Source organism: Loxodonta africana, chromosome 1 (genome assembly GCF_030014295.1).
Source record: "Loxodonta africana isolate mLoxAfr1 chromosome 1, mLoxAfr1.hap2, whole genome shotgun sequence".
NCBI classification, from domain to species: domain Eukaryota; kingdom Metazoa; phylum Chordata; class Mammalia; order Proboscidea; family Elephantidae; genus Loxodonta; species Loxodonta africana.
Window position 1 is genome coordinate 71,650,561 of NC_087342.1, and position 7,596 is coordinate 71,658,156.

A 7,596-nucleotide genomic window follows, 5' to 3' on the forward strand; every position below is an offset into this window, starting at 1 on the left:
CAACCTGCTTACTATTGCCTGAAATCTGTTTATGAGGGAGAGAGCCTTTTACTCCACAATTAGAAATAAAAGACTTAAAATGCCATGCAAAAGAAATAGAGTAAATGAGTTTTTAAGCCAAAAGTAAAAAATAATTCTTTCCTCCTGTCTTTTTCTTTTTCCTTCCTTTCTTTCTCTTTCTCTCACACCCTTCTTTTCTCTTGTCCTTTCTTTCTATTGAACCAATGATTTTGGCGGTGACACCCTATCTTTCAGGCCCTAACTCGTTTCTTCAAGTATGCAAGTGTGAAATAGATAAGGGTCTTACGTTGCCAACGCTTATATCGGATAAGGGATAGGATTAAAAAGTCAGCAGGCCCTGAGCATCCGAAACTGAGTACAAAGAGAACACTGGATATCTTGAAGTCAAACTTCTTGAATTTCACAAATTGGCCTCAGGTATAGCCCCTTTTTTTTTTTTTTTGATTCTACTTTAGATGAAGGTTTACAGAACGAATTAGCTTCTCATTAAACATTTAATACACATATTGTTTTGTGACACTGGTTGCCAACCCCACAACCTGTCAACATTCTCCCCTTCTCTACCTTGGGTTCCCTACTACCAGCTTTCCTGTCCCCTCCTGCTTTCTTGTCCTTGCCCCTGGGCTGGTGTGCTCATTTAAACTCATTTTATTTTATGAGCCCTGGTGGCACAGTGATTAAAACAACTGACTGCTACCTGAAAGGTCGGTGGTTTCAAACCACCGGCGGCTCTGAGAAAGATGTGGCAGTCTGCTTCGGTAGAGATTTACAGCCTCGGAAACCCTATGGGGTCACTATGAGTGGGAATCGACCCGATAGCTGTGTGTTTGATTTTGGTTTAATCTTTGGCTGAACGGTGAACCTCAGGAATGACTTCAGAACTGAATTAAAAGGGTGTCTGGGGGCCATACTCTCAGGGTTTCTCCAGTCTCTGTCAGACCAGTAAGTCTGGCTTTTTTTTTTTTTTTTTGTGAGTTTGAATTTTGTCCTACATTTTTCTCCAGCTCTGTCCGGGACAATCTACTGTGATCTCTGTCAGAGCAGTCGGTGGTGGCAGTCAGGCACCATCTAGTTGTGCTGGACTCAGTCTGGAGGATGCAGTGGTAGTTGTGGTCCATTAGTCCTTTGGACTAAGCTTCCCCTTGTGTTTTTGGTTTTCTTAATTCTCCCTTGCTCCAGACTGGGTGGGACCAGTGGAGTATCTTAGATGGCCACTCCCAAGCTTTTAATACTCCAGATGCTACTCACTAAGGCAGGATGTAGAAAACACAGTATGTTTTTGAAACAAACGGAAATAGGGATTAAGGGTCTATCACAACACGTGCTCTGACTCTATCTGCCAACCAGAAATCGGAAATCCCTGCTGCTGAGACTAACATTTCTAGAGAATGCCTCTCATTTGGCTAACAATTGCATTCCCTGAAAAAAAAAAAAAAAGCAGAAGTGAACATTTACATTTATTTGCTCTTCCCAGCATAAATTATCAGAAAATGGAACTTGTTCCTTATGTGTGATCTGAATAACAGCTTTTCCCACTGAGGCTGAGAAACCCAACTGTCCACCAACAGTTATGTTTCCCCTTCCAGAATATTGGAGCCCTGCAGATAAAGTGGTTAAGATCTGTGGCTGCTAACCAAAAGATTGGCAGTTTGAATCCACCAGCTGCTCCTCGGAAGCCCTATGGGGCAGTTCTACTCTGTCCTTTGGGATCACTATGAGTCAGAATCACCTTCGTGACAATGGTTTTTTTTCTTTCCAAAATATAGATTTATCACTGGTAATTAGTTGTCCTGCTGTCCAGAGTCTCTAGGAGGTGCACACAGTTAAGCACTCAACTACTAGCTGAAAGGTTGGTGATTTGAACCCATCAATAAAAAAAAAAAAGAAAGGCCTGACGTTCTACTTCCTAAAGGCCATGGACTTGAAAACCCTATGGAGCAGCTCTATTATGCACACATGAATCTCCAAGAGTCTGAATCCATTCAACAGCAACTAACAACATCAACAATTAGTTGTCCAGCCAGGAAATACATTTCCCAGTACTCCTTGCATCTAGATGGGGCCGTGAACGTGTTCTCACCATGGAATATGGGCAGAAGTAAGGTATGTCACTTCTGGGCCAAAGCGTGTAGTAGATGGCTTCTTTCTTTTCCTTCTTTCTGGTTTGACGTAGAGAACTCTGTGTCCTAGAAGATGGGAAGTTACAAGATGAAAGGCGGCACCCAGTGGAAATCTCTCTGCAGACCAGGAACAATTGCATTGCATAATTATGTGAAAAAGCAGCAAGTGCTATTGGATCAATCCATCAAAATTTGGGGATATATTTTTTATAGCAGCTAGCATTACCCTAAGCAATATACATACCTTGCATATTCAATAAAAAAAAATATAGAAATAACAAGAGTTCTTCAGGGAGGTAGTGTCTCAAAAATTTCCTCCCTTTCCCCCGTTTGCTAGCACCTCCCTAAATATCTGTCAGAAAATGGCATCAGAAGAATTTTGGTAACATTCACATTCCAGTCAGAGTGGTCAGGCCTAGAGCGCATGACCATATCAGCGTGCCTGAGGCTTGGGCCTTGGTGTGTGGGTTGTGCAGTATCTGAGGAAACAACGTGCCTGCCAGGGTCCTGAAGCTTATACAAGTTCAGGACCTTATTTAAGATACAACACAAAATTATGCATATAAATTAAGTACAGGCCTGTGGAAGGGGCCCTAAAGCTTAAATTTTATTTATGTCGCTCTAAATCTACCTCTCATGCTTACAGAAGAGGGATGAGCAACCGGGAGGTGGGCAGAAACACAAAGAAGACAGCCTGTGCATTTCTCCTCTTTGCTATGGTACTTGAAAGCAATATTGTGAAACCAAAGGCATTTGTAAAACTGTGTAAACCTTGAGGGAGCTGATGGACATAAAAAACCCTTTGCCGTCAAGTCAAGTTGATTCCAACTCATAGTGACCCTATAGCAGGCATGGAGGCTTGCAAATGACTGGGTAGGGGACTTCTTGCCAAGCTTTCAAATGAGAGCTCAAAACAGATTTAATTTGCTTTAGAAAAATTAAAACCTTATCCTATACCTCAGGTTCTGCCTTCCACACTGCCCCCAGCTTCTTCTGGAGTCTTCGCTTCAGAACTTTTCTATTTCTCTGGCTGTTTTCTGAATGATGTTGACCATTTGTGTGTGCCTTCCGTCCGAGGCTAACCCAGCTCTCTCCTGAGCTCTAGATTGGCCTCTCCAACTGACCACCCCATGTGTCTGCCTAAAGGTCCCAAAACACCTCAAACTCAACATGTACTACCTCTGTCATCATTGCCCCTCTGCTCTGCCTCCTGTTAACCCTGTTTCAGCAGTGATGGCACCATCATCCCCTAGTCCCCAAACCAGAGGCCTTGGAACCATGTCAGATAATCCCTTCTCTCCGCTCCACCTCTGTTGTTGTTTTTAAACTCATAGTGACCCTATGCACAATAGAATGAAACATTGCCTGGTCCTGCACCATCCTCAAAACTGCTGTCATGCTTGAGCCCATTGTTGCAGCCACCGTGTCAATCCATCTCATTAAGGGTCTTCCTCTTTTTCGCTGACCCTCTACTTTACCAAGCATGATGTCCTTCTCCAGGAACTGAACCCTCCTGGTAATATGTCCAAAGTATGTGAGATGTAGTCTCACCATCCTTACTTCTAAGGAGCATCCTCGTTGTACTTCTTCCAAGACAGATTCGTTCGTTCTTTTGGCAGCCTATGGTATATTCAATATTCTTCTCCAACACGATTCAAATACGTCAATTTTTCTTCGGTCTTTCTTATTCATTGTCTATCTTTCCCATATATATCAGGCGATTAAAAATACTATGGCTTAAGTCAGGAGCACCTTAGTCTTCAAGGTGACATCTTTGCTTTTCAACACTTTAAAGAGTTCCTTTGCAGCAGATTTGCTATTTCTACCCCGAACTGGCTACATAGGTTGTAGGATCCAGTGCAACATAAAAATGTGAGGCCCCTTGTTCAAAAGGCAGGAAAAAGTACCATTAGAGATACTGAAATATAAAGCTTTACCTTCTTTTACAGTCTTTCTTTTGACTTGTCTTGGTGGTTTTTGTTTGCTAGTTAATGTCATTCTAAGAAAAGAAACATTAGAATTTTTATTAGCATGAATTTTACCATTTACCTTTATATTGTACAATGTTAATTTTAAATGTAAATATAAGAGCACTTAGCTTATATGTGGAACCACAAAAATTACATAATTAGTATTTCATAACTCATACATACGCATGTATTTTGTTCTTACCAGGACAGTGGAAATGCTGCCCAAAACTAACTCAACTGTTTTTATTTTGCTTGTTGCTATGCATGTACCAACAATCTCTACTTTCGGCTTACTGATGAGTAAGGAAGAATTGAAAGAAAAATAAATATGGCTTACCCTCTATTTTCCATTCTTTCTGGTCATCCTTTTCAGCATAAGTGGTTGGCAAGTACTAAGAATTAATACAAGAGAGGATATGATAGGGTTCCCCTTGAGCATTTGTATTTCTCAGAATGCCATTGACTACTTTCTAAGTTCAAATCAAGTTTTGGTTCAAAACGGAAGCATGGCTTATGGGGCTCTGTCATGGTTAAGGTTGTGTGTCAACTTGAGTGGGGCATGATTCTCAGTGGTTCGGTAGTTATGATGTAGTTTGGCAGCTCTGTAATGATGTACTCACCTTCATAATGAGATCTGATATAATGTAATCACCTTCATAATGAGCTCTGATATAATGAAATCACCTTCATAATGAGATCTGCTATGAGTAGCCAATCAGCTGAAAAGGAGTTTCTACGGGGGTGTGATCTGCATCCAACATATGTGGACTTTCCGGCAAAGTTCATGGCTTTCGTTCACTCTGGATCCTGCATCTGGCTTCCGTTCTTCTGACCTCTGGTTCTTGGGCCTTGAGATAGCAGCTTGCCGGCCAGTCTTGGGTTCTTCAGCCCTTACAACCATGTGAGTGAGGAGAAGCCTCCAGCCTGACCCACGGACTTGGGATAGTCCAGCCTCTACAACCACATAAGCCATTTCCTTGATAGAACTCCCTTCTCTCTCTCTCTCTATATGCTTCACTGGTTTTGCTTCTTTAGAGAACCCAGCCTAACACAGGCTGTCAGCGTCATTCGTATATACAACATGTTTACCTTGTACTCACTTTGAGTCTCATTGAATGGCCATGTATTGTGGTCCACTGGAATTCTGTGCTCATAAGGCATTGCCAATTCTATATGTGAATGGGCCAGCAAGGAGCAGTGGACAGGCATATTACGCATACCTCCTCTCCTCACAAGCACTCACCATTATCCCATTGGACTTCACTTAAAAAACAGGATTTCCAAGATAAAATTATTAAGATTTCAAGATGGCGACAGCAGAGCACTAAAACAAGGGCAGTGCCCTTCTGAGCACAGGGTCTTGTGTTGCAGCACATGCCTATGAGACCAGTCTTCTTTCTTTCTCTTTACTCTCTCTCAGACCTCCTCTTCATTCCCCTTGCCTCTGTCCTGGTCACTGTAATTTCTCCCCTAGACTGCTGCAATAAAAAAAAAAAAAAAAAAAAAGCCACTGCCATTGAGTCAATTCTGACTCATACTGACTCTATAGGATAGAGTAGAACTGCCCCATAGAGTTTCCAAGGAGTGCCTGGTGAATTCAAGCTGCCGTTCTTTTGATCAGAAGCCATAGCTCTTAACCAGTACACCACCAGTGTTTCCGACTGTTGCAATAGCCTTTCTATGTTCTGTCCCTCCTACCATCCTTTCTCCATGTTTTTCTGAGAGTGACCTTCATAAAGTACATATTTAGTCCAATCCTTTAACCCCTCTCCTTTCAAGCCCTTCCACGGGTTAAAGTATAAAATACTAAACATGCTGTCTAAGGCTCTCTACTGCATTTGAGTTGTGGTGTTAGCAAAGAATATTGAATATACCATGGTCTGCCAGGAGAATGAACAAATCAGTCCTAGAAGAAACGCAACCAGAATGATCCTTAGAAGCGAGGACAGTGAGACTTTGTCTTGCTTACTTTGAACATGTCATCAGGAGAGACCAATTGCTAGAAAAGGACATCCCGTGTGGTAAAGCAAAGGGTCAGAGAAAATGAAGGAAACCTTCAATGACATGGATTGACACAATAAGTGCAATAATGAGCTCAAACATACCAATGATCATGAAGATGGTACAGGACCAGGTGACATTTTATTCTGTTATATATAAGGTCACCTTGAGCTGAAGCTGTCTTGACAGCAACTAACAACAACAAGGCCCACTGTGACATGCCCCTGCATAGGTCTCATCTTCCCCACACCCCAAACCCTGACAAACTGTCTTTAAATGAGTAGATGCCTGCTAGAATTAGCAAATAAAAATACAGGGCACCTATTTAAATTTGTCCAATTCAATATTTTGGAGCCCTGGTGGTGCAATGGTTAAAGCAATCGACTGCCAACTGAAAAGTCGGTGGTTTGAAACCATCAGTGGCTCTGTGGGAGAAAGACGTGGCAGTCTGCTTCTGTAGAGGTTTATAGCCCTGGAAACCCCGTGGGATCTCCATGAGTCAGAATTGACTCAATAGCAGTGGATTGGTTTGGTTTTGGTTTATGCTAAAAAAATCATTCATTGTTTATCTGAAATTCAAATTTCACTGGGCGTTAGCAGTATTAGCTACACCCTATCTACCTCATCCTCCAAGTTACCCCTTAGAGGCTGCCTCTTCCTGAACGTCTCCTCGGTCTTTCCTGTAACTCTGTACTTGGTCACTTCCATTATTATAGCACCATCATGTTGTTCTCATCGTTCATACAGTCAGTGCTGGTCGGCCCCCAGCTGACTCTGGAGCCAAATAGCCCTATTTTAAAGTCCAGTGCCACTGTCCTCTAGCTGTGATAAGTTACTAAATCTCTTTTTGCCTCAGTTTCTTGGTCTGTAAAAGAAGGATAATGATGTTGGTGGTAATGAGGATAATGGTGCCTGTCTCTGTGGAGCCCTGGTAGCATACTGGTTAAGAGCTTGGCTGCTAATCAAAAGGTTGGCAGTTTGAATCCACCAGCTGCTCCTTGAATACCCTATGGGGCACTTCTATCCTGTCCTATAGAGTTACTGTGAGTCAGAATGGACTCAATCACAGCAGGTTTTTCCGAGGGTTGTAAGGACTTAGGGGTTCACACATATAAACCACTTGGAGTGGTGCCTGGAACAAAGTAGGCGTTATGTGTTTCTTCTTAAGATGACTTGGCTGTAGACTCTTGGCTGACACGAAACGCCTTCTATTTATTTATTGCATGTTGTACAATACCTGGCACAGAACTGAAACGTTTATTGAGCGAACTTATTTATTTTAACCTCCAGCCTAGAACTTCGAGAAGGAAGAATATGAAGCCTTAGCCTGAGCTACAGCCTTATCAAGTTGTCAAGAAGATTCCTACTGGCGGGACTCTTTCTACTGCACTGCCTCACCCTGGCTTCTGCCCCTTTCTAGGCCTTATTGTCTCCCTGGCTTTTCCCTCCTCCCCCTCAGCAGCAGTGTTTGCGGGTCCTGAGTC